The 15,984-nt window shown below is 48.6% G+C and overlaps 1 protein-coding gene across 1 annotated transcript in view; it reads left to right on the forward strand.

The window, feature by feature from the left end:
- Cdh1 (cadherin 1) overlaps positions 1-15,984 on the forward strand; it is a 72,550-nt gene that overhangs the window by 15,058 nt on the left and 41,508 nt on the right. The window lies entirely within an intron of this gene.

Genomic DNA, 15,984 nt, shown 5'->3' on the forward strand with positions numbered 1-15,984 from the left:
ACACATGCATTGTTCAAACTGTCTTTAGAAAGTCTTGTTTCCTTTGCGTCCTCCAGTCCCCTCTGGCTCTTACAGTCTTTCCTCCACTTCTGCTGGGTTCCCTGGGCCCTAAGGGGAGGGATTTGGTGGAGACATCCCATTTAGGGTTAAGTGTTCCAGGTCCTTCACTGGGCTCCTTCCCTAGCTTATTGCTCAGGAGCTTTGGGGAAACAGCTGGGTCCAGCAGCGACTTGATAAAGTTCATGTGGCCAGTTTCATGACCACCCCGCTCCCAGGCTTGGGATCATGACGAAACTTTGGAGAAAATCCTGTTCATGGATATGTTTCTTTCTAATCTGCATTTGAAAGGAAATCTACCCACACCCGTAATCTCAGCCTCTGGGGAGACTGAGGCAAGAGGTACTTGCCTGGAGGTTTAGGGCTAGTCTGGGCCACATTGTGAGACTGTCTCACAGGAGAGGAAGAGGGAGAGAGCACACACCTTTTGTACACCTAGCAGGTGGGAGCCTCTGAGCTCATGACTGGAGTCTGATTGTATATCTGAGCTGGTTTTTCACTGGAGTTAGTTATGATTTCTCCTTTTTCCTTCTCTCAGCAATCCTTTCACTTGAAGGATAGGAGTACTTAAAACTTGGGGAAGGCAATAAATACTTTACAGGTGAGACCCTGTCTTTAACAAATTCCAGGGAGCCGGGGTGGTGGTGGCACACGCCTTTAATCCCAGTACTCGGGAGGCAGAGGCAGGAGGATTTTTGTGAGTTCAGGCCAATCTGGGCTACATAGTGAGTTCCAGGAAAAGTGCAAAGCTACACAGAGAAACCCTGTCTCAAAAAAAAAAAAAAGAAAGAAATCCGAGGGAACCAGGGAACCAGGTCACCAGGTGTGAGGTTTATCAACAGGGTGGACAGATGTCAAGGTCGTGACTTCAGCATTTGCTCCTTTTCAGTGAAATTACAGGATGAACGGAGACTAAAGGTAAACCTGGAGGGTGGAGAGGGCCCTGGGCGGCCTGGACAGCCGCCCCTCCTTGCCATTTGACCTCAGGAAACTACTTAACCTCAGTCCCTGAGCCACTTTACCTGTGGAAGGGGCTAAGCAGTCCTCCCTCACGGGAGCCAGTGAGCTAGCGTTCATTAACCTGTGCGTTCTGTGCCTGGTGCAAATGGAGGATGTGTGTGTGTGTGTGTGTGTGTGTGTGTGTGTGTGTGTGTGTGTGTGTGTGTGTGAGACAGGTCCTCTGTAGCTCAGGCAGGTCTTGAACTCAATGTGTAGCCCGGATTGGCCTCAAACTTGAGATGATCCCCATGTCCTGTCCTCAGCACCCCTGGCATGACTACAGATGTAAGCCACTGTGTCCTGGGGTTGCAGTAGCCATAGCCTATTGATTGCCGTCACCAAATAGGGAGTGGTGACGGGAGCCTGTGTTTAGAAACTTCCCCCTACAGCCGCATCGGTTTTCTTTCGGTTCTGGAGGTTAGTTACGATTTCTCCATTTCCTTTGCTAATCCTTTCTTCCACCTGAGCCGTGGGAGTACTTCAATAAACACCCAAGTACATGAGTGCAGATGCCCTGAGGAGGCCGGAAGCACCTGATGCCCCTGGAGCTGGAGTTACAGGTGGTGGGTGGTGAGCCTTCTTATGTGAGAGCCGGGAACTGAACCGGGGTCCTCTGCAAGGACAGTGTGTGCTCTTAACCACTGAGCCATCTCTCTAGTCCCGTCATCTAGTTTCTTATTTTGTAAACTAGCAAGTTCAGGGAGCGCAGAAGGACTGGCCAAGTGTCAGAACCAGACTAGTAACATTATCACCCAGTGATAGCTACAGTGTTTATGGCGTGTGTTGACTGAATACTGAACTAATTGTGTGGTTTTGACTTTTAATCTTTGCACCAACTTTGAAATATTTACTATATAGACAATCTATTTCCAACTAATATAATGAAAGCTTGTTAAAGCTGCTCACCTACCCAGGATCCCCCATCTTGTAGAGCTGCATGGAAAAGGTACATCTTCTGCCATGCCTACACTTACCCCTCCCAGTCCTCAGCGGCTGTCTGTCTGAGAGTATCTGCACCCTAGCTCCTGGGAAGGAACCTAGGGTCCACTTATGCAGCCCCTCCCTATTTCTAGTCCTTTGGTTACTTGGAGCCTCGAGCTCCCGTCCCTTTTAAAACCTGGAATGAAAGGGTGTTACTGGCCCCCTTGGGCTCCACTTGAAATCTGAATGGCGATTGGAGATGGAAGGGCTTCAGCTCTCTTCTGGCTCCTTTTAATTATTATTGTTTTCCTTTTCCAAATTACTACCTGTGAGTTTCTCATCACCACGGTGGTGGGAGGTAGGGTGAAGTACTCAGTTAACTCTGAGTGCCCCAGACAGTGGGAGGAAAGCAATGCAGGACATTCATGTAACAGCAGCAGTAATGGAGGGGAAGGTCTCTGCTGTTAGAGCAGCATAGAGTTAAAACAGATGCCTGGGGCGGGGAGAGGAGATGGAGCATGCGCAGCTCGCCCGCCGTCACAGTCTCCTTTATAAAATTTGAACAAATTCTGTAAGTCTGAACCAAAGTGGCAAATGAGAGGGACTGTTAAAATTCTCCACTAAAATCCAAATAATGATCAGAGAGATAGGAAACTCGGATAGTCTCAAACTCCTTCCCAGACTCAGTGGCCCCTGTAACCAACTCTGTGTGACTCTAGTGGACATCTTCCTGGTTTTTTTGTTTTGTTTTTGTTTGTTTATCTTGTTTTATTTTTTAATTGGAGTTTTCCATAAATGAGAATATAAAAACTGCTTCCCTACCTATCATTTGGGTAATTTTGTCAGTCTGTGGGAACACTCACCCCCTTCTCTGTAGGGAGATCACCATATACCCTCCTCTACACCCCGTGAGGGCCTCCTGGGAGTTTTGTGTTGGTCACAAGCCTCCCGTGTCCCGAGGGGGTCTGGAGATGGATCTGAGGTGGTGGAAAGTGCTGGGGTGCCAAGTTATCAGACAATGGGCACATTGAGAATGCAGGTGGGGCCAGGCCTGTGTGGGCCGAAGCAGCTGTTGAGGCCTCAGGGGGAGCAACAGGCCCTGCTCCAGAGCAAGAAGGAAGAGGCAGCCTCTGTGCCTGCTGAGAGGGGAGGGCCATAAGCCAAGGCAGTGGGGAGGAGCCCCCCCCCCAGATTCCAGGGCAATGGGATGTTTGAACGATGACTCAGACAAAAGAGGCGGGATCTGTGAGCAAACTTCCTGTGGGAAGCTTGGTCTTGGTGGCTGACAGGCCTTACCAGGTCAGAGGGCTGGGACCTGTTAGGCCACCAGCAGGGTGGGAGAACCTGGAGATCTGGAGGAGCAGGACTTCTCCCTCTCTCTGCCCCAGGCTAGCTGGAAACCTGGGGGAGGAAGGGTGTTGTCCCTTGAGAGGCCTGCATGGTCAGACCAGGCCTGGGGCTGTTCTGTGACTGCCCCAAGGTGCTTACTCAACACTCCTCCTTCCTCCTCCCCAGCTCCGCTTCTAGATTCTTCTTTCAGGAGCCCATCCGAGCAAGTGACACCATCCTCTCTTCGCAGCCATCTTGTTTCTTCATCCCGTGCTTGAAGATGGAGAGCTTTAAGGGCCGAGTGCTCAGAGGCTGCGAGCAGCAGAACCAGATCACGGCATCTGCATTCTGGAGTTAGGGCCCTGGAGAGCCGGCAGCAGCCCGCAGTAAACGCAGGCGTACAAAACACTGAATGTGCCAGATGGTGGTGGCCAATGCCTTTAATCCCAGCACTAGGGAGGCAAAGGAGGCAGATTTCTCAGTTCAAGGCCAGCCTGGACTACAAGTGAGTTCCAGGATAGCCAGGGCTACACAGAGAGACCCTATCTTGAAAGATCAAAATTAAAACCTCAAATCAAAAAAACCACCTGACCAAACAAAACCATAAAACACTGAATGGTGGCAGATGTTTAGGGAAAATAGATCTGATGTGGGACCTGGAGAGCACTGGGGAGGTCTGAGAAGTCCTCACCAGAGGAGGACATTTAAGCAAAGACTCAAGACAGGAGAATATGGAAGGGTGTTCTGGCCTAAGAACAGCCAGGGCAGAGCCTCTGAGCTAAGGAGCAGGAAGGCCGCTGTATGTGGATTCAGGTGGGCCTCGGGCAGCCGGAGACGGAGGAGCACAGAGGTGGGTGGCACTGGGCAGAGGGCCTGGCACCCGTTCATTGCAAGGACTGGCTCTCTGACCCCCTCCAGCCTGACCTTCCCCCTCTATTCCTACAGTAGTCTACTAGTTAATGACCTGGACACCAGCCTCTGACTGCTCAGGTTTCCGGCTGGTCAGAGCTGTGCCCTCCCCAGGGCTTCTGATCCAGGTGGCGCAGGGTGGGGCCTCTGATTCACATTCCTGATAGTGCTGCCAGGTTCCCTGCCACCGGCTGGCACATTCTGTCTCCCCTTTCCAGCAGCACTTGGCTGGGCTCCCTGCCCAGTTGACAGACCTGTTAGGTCCGCTCCGTGGACGCTTCCTCCAGGACGCCCTCTCTGATCTCCTCCTTTGGCTTCCTCCCAGGCGCTGCGGTCCCTGGCTTCTCCTGTTTCCTTAGAGTAGCATCTGGTGTGTCAAGTGTTCAATAAGCAGTTAGGAGAGGTGTGAACTGGGCCTCAGGGACCCCAGAGACGGGAGGCTTATCTCCATCTCTTAACGACTTTTGGAGAGGTGCATTACAGGGAAATCGGATTCTTACATTTTTTTTTTTTCCAGCTTTGTTCTTCTAAACAACATGAGGGCGCTGCTGCTGCTCTCTTTCTGGCCGCCCTTTTATTTGTTTGTAATGTTACTTTTACCACCGCTTTCCACAGCGATGAGAGCTTTAAAAGGTTTTATTCCTAGCTGGGTGTATTAGCACAATACAGTTGTCCCAGCACTCAGGAGGTTAAAGCAGGAGGCTCAGAGGTTGGAAGCTAGCCTGGGCTAATAGGGAGAGAGAGAGAGAAGGGCATTATTCTCTCCATCACCATCGAGGCTATTTGCTCCCTAAAGATAATCCCCAAACCCGGCATAGTTTTAAAGGGTGCTCCTTATGGTTTTTGCACTGAGGAAAATTGGTGTGGTGGCTGCTGCTGTTCTGAGCATTTAGGACGAGCCAAGAGGCTCGAACCTCATTTGTACCCAGTCTTAAGTGTACGGAACTGCCCACCCTGTGCTGGCCCTCCGGGGTTCTACAGAAGGCCTGTGGAAACGTGAGCCACCTGCTCCTCCTGGCTTCTGCATTCATTACAGGTGGGGAAGGTGGGGCGAAGGGACAGCGTCGGAGATTATACCAGTTCCCCGTTGCTGGGGAGACAAAGGGCTAACGGGGGGGGGGGGGAGACACCCTGGGGGTTGCACCCCCAATTCCTTTATTGCTGCAGTCCTCTTGGCCTCCTCACATTCCTGTTTTACAGGCAGCCTGGGGTGTAGGTGGAAGGGTGAGGGGAACCTAGAGGAGAGACAAGGAGCCAGGTGACTGGGGGGACCAAAATGGGGGGAGGGAGTCAACCTCCCTCCCTCTGGTCTGTTGGCTCCATCTTTGGAAATGCTGAGTAGTTAATTAGCAATCGTTAAAGGGCTTTCAGCTAATTCTGGGGAACACTACTTTTACCGACTTGCTTGTCCCTTCAGTGGTGGGAGTGAGCCTAGGGCCTCTTGCATACCGGGCACTCTGCTGCTGAGCTGAATGCCCTACCCATCCCCCCACCCCCAGTGCAGGCTGGCCTTGAATTCACATCCATCAGCCTCTGCTGGAATTTCAGGTGCACGTGAACACCACCCCTTGAGGCTCTTCAGTGTGCTTGAACACCATGCTGGTAACTAAGGAAAACTGCCCTGCGTTATCCAGCTCTCCATCCCTGGGAATTCTGATTTATATATTTGGGATGAAGGCTATCTAGGACTGTGCATTTTAGCTTCCTTGTTATTTTTGTAGTACTGAAGATTGATGCAGGGCCTCTTGCTAGGCAAGTAGTCTATACCTGGGATTCTCCTTCCTTCCTTTCTCGAGACAGGGTCTTTACTAGCCTAGTCACTAGGTAGACCAGGATAGACTTAACCTCTGAAAGGTCTGTCTGCCTTTGCCTCTTGGACTGGTGCTGTTGGGTCCTACTGTGAGGATCATCTGGGACCAGAACATAAGTCCTCAAACCCAAGCTTAAAAGTGTAGACTCTAGCAGGGCGGTGGTGGTGCACACCTCTGATCCCAGCTATCAGGAGGCAGAGGCAGGTAGATCTCTTGAGATCAAGGTCAGCCTGGACTACATAGAGAGGCCTTGTACTCCAATCCCAACCCCACTCCCCAAAAGTGCAGTCTTCGTGGGGCCTGTCCATCTTGGAGAATGGAGGCCAGGGATCTGTGGGTGGTTGAGGGTTTGATGCTTTATCTAGAAACTCTCCCCAGATGGCCCTGGACTTGGCATGAAGAGAAGCTACTTAAAAGTTGTAGACAAGGTGTGTGTGTGCACATGTATGTGTCTGTCTCTGTATTAGATGGGATCAGATGGTCTACAGTGTTCATCCTTGTATGTGTATATATGTGTATTCATGCATGTTCATGCCTGCATTCGAATGTTCCCGAGCCTGAGATTGGGAGTCTTCTTTCACCACATTCTCCCTTACTCACTGAGGCAGGGTCTGTATGCTGAGCCCAGAGCTCTCAGCTTGTTCCAGGGGCCTCCTCTATGTCCCCTTCCTGAGGCGCTTCCACGCCCACCCAACATTGATTCTTGGGATCCTTATGATTATGCATCAAGCACTTTCCCCCCACCTCAAGTGTGCTATGTAGCCATGTAGCCAAGGATAACACAGACCTCTGGATCCTCCTGTGTCCATTTATGGGCGTGCATTTTCCCTGAGGGATATGAATTCCCCTTGGAAGGTGTTATGACTCACCCTTAAAGCAGAATCGGGTGTAAAGAGGGGATGAATCTCAGGTTTCTTCAAGGAAGAGATGTAGGGAAATAATGGCTACAAACTGTACCCCGTCCTCCCCATCCATCTCCACTCCTTTATGAGCTCTGAGTGACTGGCAGTCACTATGTAGACTGGCTGGCCTTGATCTTGTGGCCAGTCTTTCTGCCTCTGCTTCCTGGGTGCTGAGAGCCGCCCGGTGTTCTGAAAAGCAGATGTAAGCAGGTAGACTACGCAAGATGTGTGACAAAATTCCAGCATCCTTAGAGAAGAGAGCGTGGACGGCAAGGCACCCCTGCCTTCTCCAGCCTCACTTTCTTCTTACTGGGCGAGTGGTTTGGTTAATCACCCCAGCGGGTGACTTTACAAATTAACTCACTTGGCCTTGGACTTAGGCATCTATAAACACAGCTCCCTAGTTTATGAGTTGTCCAGCCCCGTGTTAAAATGCATGGCTGAGCCCTGCTCTTGTCTGGGAGAAGCTAGTGTGAAACTCAAACCGAGCAGAGAACAGATCCAACATGGAGATAAGGCAGCTGCAGTTTCAGTTTTGGGCTGGGCCAAGAATTTCGGGACTTTCTCCGCTGTAGATGGGGAGTTTGCTTTTCTGCTGTGTGTGTGTGTGTGGGGGGTGTGTGCTGATTTAATTTATGATTAATTCATCTGGGGTTTGACAGCAGGTCCAGTGAATGCATAATGTATTTCAGATATTTGATTTTAAATGTACCCCTGATATTTAAGAAAGGGCAATTAGTCATGAACCTGAGGGTTCTTCACATCTATGGGTTTTGCTTGTAACAAGTTAAGCAGTCACAGGTCTGTTTTAGTTCTCCATTTCTGTGTCTCTGAGTCTTCCTCTGTGTTACTCTCTGCCTCTGTCTCTCTCTCTCTTCTTGAGACAGGGGTCTCATGTAGCCTGGGTTGACCTTAAACTCACTATTTAGCCAGTAGGGCCTTGAGCTGATCTTCTGGCATGCTGGGGTAACAGGTCCTCTCCCTTTGGCCTGTAGTTCTGGTCCTCCGTAATACCCCTGTATTTCTTCGGAAGTCTTGTGATTTCTTTGGATTCTCTTGTGATGGAGCCTGGTGAGCCAGACCTTTCAAACCACTGGGAGTTTGAATAAGAATGGCCCCCATAGGCTCATACATTCAAATGCTTAGTCACCGGGGAGTGGCGCCATTTGGAAGAATTAGAAGAATTAGGAGGTGTGGCCTTGGTGAAGGAAATGTGTCACTGGGGGTGGGCTTTGAGATTTCAAAAGCCCATGTTAAGCCTAGTGTCTGTCGTCTGTCTGTCTATCTTGGCCTGCAGATCATTTTGTAGTTCTCAGCTACTGCTCCAGGGCTATGTGTGCCCTCATGCTCTCTGCCATGTTGGTAATGGAGTGAATCTCTGAAGCTGTAAGAAAGCCCCCATTAAATGCTTCCTTTTATGAGAGTTGCCGTGGTCACCGTATCTTTTCAGAGCAATAGAACAGTGACAAGGACAATCACCAATTCTCCAGAAATGAGAAAGCTGGGGTTTCCCTAGAAATGGGGATTTTCTCCGCCCTGCTGCCAACATTCTCTTTCTAAGCCTTCATGGGGAACTTCTTCCCGCTGGTGTACTGCATCATTTTTTCCATCCCTCTCCCTCCAGTGCAGAATTTGTTTGCACCTGTATCTCAGGCATGAGGGAGGGAACAAAGGGAAAGTGAGGATGAAAGATAGAGATAAGTGGCAAAGTGATTGCCATACGGTTCAGACTCTGCAGAAAGCAGACCACAAATCTGCCTCTGATGTTCCTACCGGCCAAAGGAAGAAGGAAATTTGATCAGCCCTCCCCCTGGGTTTCAATGTTCTGGGCATTAGTGGAGAGTCTGGCTCCTCCAGAGAGAGCTCTTGCTTTGCTGCAGTTCCAGCTCTGTCTCCTAATGTGCCAGACCTCCCATTTGCAATTGTCTTTATTAGACAGCTAATACTTGTGGGGGCAACATTACACACTGTCGATATGTAAGAGAACAAAGATTTCAGTCATGTGTGTCACCACCTCCATGAGAAGTGTTTTTGCATCTGTCCCCCTAGGAGAAAGATCTCTTGTATAATGCAATATAAAGTTATAGCATAACAATATATAATGGTGGAGATTTTACTAACGTTATTTGTTACCCAGCACTCTGCTGTCTCAGGGTCATGGTGCTTACCATTCCCTCTGCTGGGCACCTTTGCCCCGGCATATAGCTCATTAGAACTCGCTGCTAAAGATTCCCCCATATTGGGGACCACTTCATAATAGAACATAGAATTCCCTTTTCATAGTCTTTATTATAATTAAACTTTAATACTATACATTTCCTTTCTCCTACCCTGCGACATCCCCTCCCCCAGCACAGGGTCCTTGAAGGTGCAGCCTGCTCTGTATTGTTGGTTGCTGTCCTTGTAGGGCTCGGAATGCTGCCTCAGATAGTAGATTTTTCAGTTGATTTCTCCCCCTCTGAGTTAGGTGCTAGGGATCGAACCCAGCATCTTACTTGCTACACATGCTGGGCAAGTGCTCTTCCACTGAGCCTCCAGATACGTGACTCACTCTGTAGACCAGGCTGGCCTCAGACTCACAGAGATCCACCTGCCTCTGCCTCCCAGTGCTGGAATTAAAGGTGTGTGCACTACCACTGCCTGATCATACATACATAGCTACTTCTTTTATTTCTGCATCTATTACATTTACATAGCAATAACAACTACTAGTGTACACCTACATATACCTTATAGATAGTTTTAAGTGAGTCCATGTGTAGTTCAAAATGACAGTCATTTTGTGTCTGCTGTTGGTTGGGTGCTTGCCGTCTTTTGAGGAGCCTCATGATAAGACGGCTTTCAGTTGTACCATGGCCCATTAGCTGCTTTTTGTAGTAAATGCAATTTTATGAAGATATTTTATCCTCACAGGCCATACATTTAGGCTTTAATAGATACAATCACATAATCATGAAGGCAATAGGTTTCTTCTTCTTCTCCTTCTTCTTCTTCTTCTTCTTCTTCTTCTTCTTCTTCTTCTTCTTCTTCTTCTTCTTCTTCTTCTTTTCTCTCTCTCTCTCTCTCTCTCTCTCTCTCTCTCTCTCTCTCTCTCTCTCTCTCTCTCTCACACACACACACACACACACACACACTAGTCTTGGCATAGACCAGATTGTCCTTGAACTATCCTGTCTCAGTTGAACCGTGCCCAGACATAGTGAAACTGTATATCTCTAGCTGGCCTACAACTTGTTATATAGACCAGGTTGGCCTCTAACACACAGAGATCCATCTGCCTCTGCCTCCCAAGTGCTGGAATTAAAGGTGTATGCCACCACTTCAGGAATCAACCAGAGATTTTTAAAAATCCAAATATAAAGCCAGAGCTGTTTGTTACACAGAGAAACCCTGTCTCTGGGGAAAAAAAATCAAATATAAAAAGAATGTTATTCATCACCCCCTTTAGAAAATTGGGGAGGGGTATATTGCAGTGGCAGAGGATGTGCTTAGCATGTGGGCAATCTTGGGGGTCAAGAGTATTCTGCAAAAGAAAAGGCAAAAAAGATCCTCTGATGGAGGAAGGACTCCCTGAAAAGAACAGGAGGAAGAAGCTTCCGGTAGATGACCAACCAGGACAGGGAGTCTTGAGCAGAACGAGCAGATTGTGCAGAGAAGGGAGAAAGAAGCTCATGTGACTGAGATCCTTGCTGGTCTGTAGGTGCACAGGTGTGGAAATGAGGTTGGAGGGCTACCTAGAGGCCAGACCTCTCTCCTGAAGGGTGCGTAATTACCTCCTTATCTATCAGCTTCCACCAAGATGAAGTCATGTGAAGCAGTCTGTTCAAACTGATTCTTCCTTCTGGCCAAGCATAGGGTGGGGATGGGGCACTGGTGTGTGTGTGTGTGTGGTTCCTCTAGCCCAGCAGCCTTTGGGTCCTTTGGAAACAAAGTGCAGGAGACCAGAACAATGCTCATTCTTCACTGGGCATGGCTCAGCACAGCATCTTGTGTCAGAAGGGATCTGGGGTGCATGTTTGATGGGGATTAGCTTTGCCCACAATATCCTGCCTTTTGGCTCCAGCTGAATCTGACCTTCCTTGCTGTTGAATTCCTGCTCGTTTTCAGTCAGTACTACCAAGCACTCATCCTGTGTGTCACAGTGTAGAAGGCTTTTCCTGGATTAATTTGTTCAACCTATCTACCACCTTAGAAAATAGGAATTGTCACTATTCTGACATGTTAATTTATTATTTGTGTGTGTGTGGGGGGGGTTGTTTGTTTTTGAGATAGGGCTTCTCTCTGTAGCACTGGCTGTCCTTGAACTCACTGTGTAGACCAGACTGGCCACAAACCCACAGAAATCTGCCTTCCTCTGCCTCCCAAGTGCTGGGATCAAAGATGTGTGCCACTATGCCCAGCTGGGTCTTGTTTTGTTTTGTTTTCTTGGTTTTTTGAGACAGGGTTTCTCTATGTAGCCCTGGCTGTTCTGGATCTCCTGTATACCAGGCTGTCCCAGAACTCAGATCCCTCTGCCTCTGCTTCCTGAGAGCTGGGGTGAAAGCCGTGTGCTACCATGCCAGGTCTTGTTTTTGTTTTTTGTTTTTTTCTTCTTTTTTTCGAGACAGGGTTTCTGTGTAGCTTTGTGCCTTTCCTGGAACTTACTTGGTAGCCCAGGCTGGCCTCGAACTCACAGAGATCCGCCTGCCTCTGCCTCCCGAGTGCTGGGATTAAAGGCGTGCCCCCGCCGCCACCACCCACTTGTTTTTGTTTTTTGAGACAGAATCTAGCCTCAAACTCTCCAGCACTCTGAAGTGCAAGGGTTATAGATGAGAGCCACCAGTTCTGCCCCATTCTGGTCTGTAGTTGAGGAAATGGAGGCAGAAGGGCGAAGTGATGTGTAGAGACTGTGTAGTAATGAATGGACCTGAGATTTGAATACAAGTCAGTTGACCTTTGAGCTGAGCTTCTAGCCAATTTATAGCCCATGCTGTGGCCTTGAGACAAGGACACAGACCCTAGGCTCCTTATCACAAAGTTGGGCCTGCATTGGAGATAACCAGTGGCTGATGTCCTTGCTCTGATTGCACCTGACCCGACAGCCTTTGCCGACAGGCTCGAAGTCTGTCTCTCTTAGCATCTGTGCTTCGTGCCATGTGTGGCTCCAAACTCTTGAAGCTTCATTTCTAGCTTAGGCTTTTGATAGTTGCTACTCCATCCCCGCCTCTTGTGGAAGAAGGATAAGCCTCTTAATCGGTCCACTAAGATGAATGAGCCTTTCAAGGCAGGTTCAGTAACTGTTCACTAAGATGCCCCTCACCCAAGTTCTGATAATCGAATGCAGGGCCTTATTCAGGCTAGACAAGCGCTTGGCCACTAAACTACATCCCCATCTCACTCTTTTGTCTTCCTCAGCTTCCTAGGCTGGCCTTGTGCTCACTCTGTAGCCGAGGCTGGATAAGGATTTGTACTCATCCATTGCCCCCTACCGAGTAGCTGGGGGTGTAGGCTTGCAGTAGCCACCCTAGCTTTCACTTCGTATCTTTTGTGACAGTGCTGGGTATTGAACCCAGTACTTCCTCCATGGTGTGCATGTGTCCTACCGTTGAGCACATTCCAGCCCTCAATAAACATCTTCTATGCACTAAACTTTGTTTGCAAACAGTGGGAGAACATAAATAGCCTCTGTCATTGGCCAGTGTTTAGAATGGGGCAAGCTCTGGGCTACCCTTTAGCGGTGTATGGTCTTGTGCCTTACCCCATAGTCTCCAGCAAGGTAGGAACTATGGTTCCTTCTGTTGAAACCTCATACAGCTTCCTTAAAAGTCATCATGGCGATTGACTGACACAAGCCACCAGACTGTGAGAAAGGAAAATGGAGTTTGGGGTTCAGCATTTGTGTTTGGCTTGCAGAAGGCAGGTGGTGGTACCTACGGTCTCAGTGTCTTGTGGGTCTGAGACAGGAAGATCCTTTGAGCCTAGGTGTTCAAGTGAACACTGGGCAACATAGCAGGACCCTGTGTGTGTGTGTGTGTGTGTGTGTGTGTGTGTGTGTGTGTGTGTGTGTCTGTGTCTGTGTCTGTGTCTGTGTCTGTGTCTGTGTCTGTGTGTCTGTATGTGTGTGAGTCTTTCTCTGAGACAAGGCCTCTCTCACTATGTAGCCTTGGCTGCGCTGGAACTCTCTATGGCCTTGAACTCTTAGAGATCCCTCTGCCTCTGCTTCTGCCTCTGCCTTTCATGTGATGGGACTAAATGTGCCACCACGCCAGGCCTCAGGACCCTGTCTCTTTAAAAATAATAAAGCAGGAGTAAACATCACACTTTAACATGATACCTTACAAGGATTTTGTATGTGTTCTGTAGCTGTTACTGTACAGCCAAGGATGGGACAAGGGTTATCAGAGATCAACGGAAAGTTTTAGCACCAAATGTGAGTGGGTGTGGTGTCTCGTGCGCCTCATGAACTGAGGCTGTGCATGCTACTGCTTTGTATTGTGCACTTGCAGCTGGGTGTAATTTTCTGTTTTCACCTGGTGTTTCTTGAAGAAGAAATCATGCCATGAGCAAAATAGACCTGAGCTATGCTTAAGTGAGGCAGACCTCTGGGCTATGCTTAAGTGAGGCAGACCTCTGGGCTACGCTTAAATTGTCCCTTATGTATCTTGTGATGGGAGGAATGTGCATTTTCCAAACAGATGCTGTAGAAGAACTATCATTTCCATTTCTCATGAAGTGAACTGAGGTTCTGAGAAGTAAAGGGGTGGCCCTGGGGACAGGATTATACAGTGGAGAAGTGGAGGAGCTTGGATTAAACTGGGGTTCTCCTCCACATGTAATGTCTGTCACAGAGCCCTTCCTATTCCGTATTTGTAGAAATCAATCTGCAGGAGACAGAGTCTCTGCTCCCCGAGTTTAGTCTCTGCGCCCTACACAGTGGAAAGAGAGAACCAATGCCTCCAAGTGTCCCAACGCACACAGGCACACTACAGCACATCCTCCATAAATAAATGAATGTTTTTAAATAGGTATAGAGGACTGGGAATACAGTGGTAGCTCCTAATACAATTATTTCTGCATTATAAGAGGTTTCTTTTTTTTTTTTAATTAATATGTGTTAATTTTTGAGTTTTGCTGTGACTCTTTTTTGTTATTTTGAGTTAGAGTCTCTCTGTGTAGCCCTGACTATCCTGGAACTCTCACTGTAGACCAGGCTGGCTTTGAAATCAGAGGTCCGCCTGCCTCTGCCTCCCGAGTACTGGGCTTAAAGGTGTGTGCCACCGCCGCCCGGCCTTGAACAGGCCTTTATGAGACAGGCTGGATGTGAACTCTCAACCTTGCTGCCTTACTTGCCAGTGCCGGCATTACAGGCACCTGCCTGGTTGTGTGTTAGACATATTTAGAGAAGATCAGTGCAGCTCAGATCTTTTGCAGTCAAAGTGGATGCCTGCCATTTTGTGTTCAAGTAAGTCTATATGCTCTGGGCAGCAGCTGGAGGACAGTGTGGGCATAGGGAAGATGCCCAGGGCAGCTGAGTCAGCGGGTCCTCATGGCATGTCAGCCTCCATCATGTTCTCAATGTGTACATGGTTGGACGGTTACTTTGAGTTCCTATTTATTGTAGGACCTTCCCTTATCCCCAAATGTTTCCGTCATAAAAACCTTTTCAGAAGTGCGAGGAACTACCTCAGTTTACAGTTCATCCTGCAAAGCTTGTTGTTGTGTGTCAGTCATTTGCAAGGTTGTTGCACTCGGAGGTTAGAAGCACTCACAATGGTGCTCGTCAGAGGCTGAGAGGAGGAGGTTAGCAGGATGCGGAAAGGTGGGTCAGGAGGCACGTTAGAGCCAGCTAGGAGAAGTAAGCTCGGGCGTTCCACCCGCAGGAGTGTGGCTGCGGGTGATGGGAATGGTCAGTGCATTCCAGATGAAGCCAGAAGGAAGGGCACTGAACACGTCCCTACAAAGGAGCAGTAAATGTTTGAAGTGGAAGGTAGGGGTACCCTGAATAGATAGGGGTACCTGAGTTGAGTATCACACAATGTGTATTGAAGCATCATGTGCTATCATATAAACAAGTTTAATTTTTTAAAGTTATTTTAATTAAATAAATTGTTTTGTTTTTTTGAGACAGGGTTTCTCAGTGCAGCCTTGGCTGTCCTGGAACCCACGCTTGTAGACCAGGCTGGCCTCCAACTGAGAGATCTGCCTGCCTCTGCCTCCCAAGAGCTGGGATTAAAGTCATACAACACTACACCTGGCTAATCTTATTTTTTAAATCATGTGTATGTGTGTGGTTATGAACATGTTTATGTATGTGGGGGTACCCATGGAGGCCAGAACAGGGCGTCAGATCCCCTGGAGCTGGAGTTACATGTAGTTGTGAGCCACCTAACATGGGTGCTGGGAACCAAGCTTGGGTTCTCTGCAAGAACACTGCACACTCCTGACTGCTGAGCCATCTCTGCAGCTACAACAATATTTAAGTCAGTAGTTAGGAAAACAAAGTGTGCCGCTGACACGTCTAGCTACTTGAGCTCCATTTTCCTAGAGACAGGATGCCCCTTCTGAACCGGGATACTGTTCTCACAGGCAAGGAATTTACAGTATCATCTGACGTCTAGGCCTTATTCAAACACCCCAATTATCCCAAGAATGCTTTATTTAGTGTAGCATCTTAAATGCAGGGCATTCCAGGCTTGACCTCTGGTTCTGTACAGTCAGGGGTGTAGGGAAGAGGGGTGCCTTGCCTTGGATCAGCCGTCCACCCCTCTTTGTTCTCCCACTTGGGGGATGAGCCTGGAAGCATCTTACTGGATTATAGGAGTCAAGATTCTGGTGTTGTGTTTTTAAGCACATGGATTTCATATAAGCTATCTCCATGCACACAACAGCCGCAGAGAGAGCTCAGGTTTGTAATTTGAAAAGGCATTATATGTCCCTTCCCTGTACTAAAGCCAAGCTGGCATTTTTGGATCTGAAGTTTCTGATGGTGTCAGAATGTTGCTTTCACAAGGAATAAAAGGCTTTGAGGTAGATGCTGGAGTTAGATGTGCTGGAGTTGGAGGGTCAAGGCGAGTAAG

Source organism: Peromyscus maniculatus, chromosome 5 (genome assembly GCF_049852395.1).
Source record: "Peromyscus maniculatus bairdii isolate BWxNUB_F1_BW_parent chromosome 5, HU_Pman_BW_mat_3.1, whole genome shotgun sequence".
Classification (NCBI taxonomy): domain Eukaryota; kingdom Metazoa; phylum Chordata; class Mammalia; order Rodentia; family Cricetidae; genus Peromyscus; species Peromyscus maniculatus.